This window comes from Euprymna scolopes, chromosome 16, assembly GCF_053919585.1.
Source record: "Euprymna scolopes isolate OS-2025 chromosome 16, ASM5391958v1, whole genome shotgun sequence".
Lineage (NCBI taxonomy): Eukaryota > Metazoa > Mollusca > Cephalopoda > Sepiida > Sepiolidae > Euprymna > Euprymna scolopes.
In genome coordinates, this window is record NC_136497.1 from 91,820,603 (window position 1) to 91,823,102 (window position 2,500).

The 2,500-nt window shown below is 32.4% G+C and overlaps 1 long non-coding RNA gene across 1 annotated transcript in view; it reads right to left on the minus strand.

Annotated features, from left to right (window-relative positions):
- LOC145296018 (uncharacterized) overlaps positions 1 to 2,500 on the minus strand; it is a 159,728-nt gene that overhangs the window by 353 nt on the left and 156,875 nt on the right. The window contains exon 2 of the long non-coding RNA XR_013869941.1: positions 1 to 2,500. This exon is cut by the window's left edge and continues 353 nt beyond it; it is cut by the window's right edge and continues 854 nt beyond it. This is a non-coding gene — a long non-coding RNA (uncharacterized LOC145296018).

The following is a 2,500-nucleotide window of genomic DNA, read 5'->3' on the forward strand; positions in this document are numbered from 1 at the left end:
CAACTAAATGATGACCTCATACGCATGCGAAATATACTTTCGTGCGGTGAAGGTCGTTAGTTTTTAAAGTTCAATCATCCATCTATTGTTAGCTCAGATGGCAACTAATAAGGTTTGAGAGCTACAGGTCTTGTTTTCGATTCTAGCTGCTGGCACCCAAGTTATATACTTTTTTAACTTCTGATCGCCTTACTATATATAGGGTACTATATAATAATCAATAGAGTATTGCAGCTTGATAAATAAATACGAAGCGTACTTTACAACCGGGACACGCCGAGAGGCACTACTTAATATTTGGTGCAATATACTAATCGATAGATACTTGGCTCTATACTAATATTAAATACGAATTCTGCATGAATTGTAAAAATCATAATTAGGCGTATTTTGGGATCAAACAACGCCAGGTAGCCTGCTAGTTGTCATATATATTTAAAAACTTATATATATATACATATATCTATATATATATATATATATATATATATATATATATATATAGAGAGAGAGAGAGAGAGAGAGAGAGAGGGGGAGAAAGAAAGAGAGAGGGGCGGGAGGGAGATAGATAATGGGCACAATTAATAACTGCTTTAGAAAGGGAGTAGACTCTCGCTAGTAATAAAACGTAATTTATAGCCATTTTAATGAATTCTATTTCTTCGCTAAAACACGAATCGTTTCTTTTCAGTTTTCATCTTAGAAAAGTATTTTCAGCTTTATTGAACATTCGTTGATTTATAACCTGTAATTGCATACATCCGGGCAATAAAGTTACACTGGAACATCATACGGTCTTTTGTTCACGGGTCTCTTGTCTAATAGGCTTGATACAATTTAGATGGTGTTTCCATAAAATTCTTACTGTTTTGCTAAACTGAAACAGCCGAACATTTTACCTAAATGAAATCTTAATCGATTAAAGCCTACTAGACAGGAACAAGTCTTGTTTCCTGACATTATTTTCGTTATAAATATCCCTTTTATATAAATGGAACGTAGTATGGAATTTTTGCCAGCGTTGATCTAGTAGAAATAAAGCTCTTCAATACAGAACGCTAATGTCGTCTTGGACAACCGAACCGTTACTTTCATTTAAAAAAATTTCTGCGTTATTTCGATTTGCCTTTTTTTTTTAATATTTATGCAACTATTCTATTGACTAGACATTCCGTATTAATTTTATATTTTAAACTCTTATGCATATATATATATGTGTGTGTGTGTGTGTGTGTATGTGTATACAATATTTATTTCAGAACTATATACACATATTTCAATACATGTATATATATATATATATATATATATATATATATATATATATATATATATATATATATATATATATTTAAAAGTGCATGTTTTTATGATTGTTGAAACAGATAATTCTGCTGTCGAAGTGATTAAAAATATTTGCTCAACATTTAGAGAAAAATACGTGAATGGATAGACGTGTAGAATAATAGAATTTACTATAATTAGTAAAACCTACCAGCATTACGTGCAGTCGGGATTTACGAGGGGCTCTTCTAAAAAACAAAGCAGTACTTTTAGCAGTTTAAAAAATTGGAACTAAACTTTCCTCGAAGGAAATTACTTCATTTTCCTCTCGAAAAGCTTCCTCGTATTGGAATATGGGTGCCGTATAAATTATCTGGAGGCAATGTAAATTGCGAGTTTAAACCTGCGGACAATCCATTTTACGATCTTAGAAAAGTTTGATCAGACGAGGTCAGTACTAATGACAATTACTTATCCAATATTCTAAATTGCTCATAAGAACCAGAATTGCTTATTAGAACCACAATTGCTTATACGAACCATTATTTACTCATAAGAACCAGAAACGCTTACTTGAACCAGAATTGGTTATGAGAACCGGAGTTGGTTACAGGAACCACAATTCCTTCTGAAAACCGGAGTTACATGCAAGACCAAAGTCTTTTTCTAAGAACCAGAGTTGCTTAGTACAATTGATTACAAGAATCAGAAATTCTTATCAAAACCAGAATTGCTTATAAAAACCAGAATTGCTTAGAAGAACCAGAACTGCTTCCAAGAACCATAATTCCTTTTAATAGCCAGAATTGCTTACAAGAGCCATAATGCCTTATAAGAACTTGAGTTGCTTACAAGAAGCATTAACTCGCGGAAGAATTATATTCTTTTCATTAATCCTCATGGCGAAATGATACAGATGTATGGTCTACTTAACCGCACATCAATATTATTCACTAAACCCCTAAAATCCGTAATTAATTCACCCGCACATCAGGAGACACAAATAAACACATGCACAGAGTTTTACACCGTTATACGCACACAGGACCTCGCACTCATGGTATACATATATTTACATATTTTAGATTGGTATATATTAACACAAAATAGCTAATTACATATCCCATTGTCTAAATATGAGATTGTTTATCACATTTGGGGGGAAAAAAAACAAAGATTTTTTTTTCTATAGTCACGTTACGAAAAGGGTGTTTGT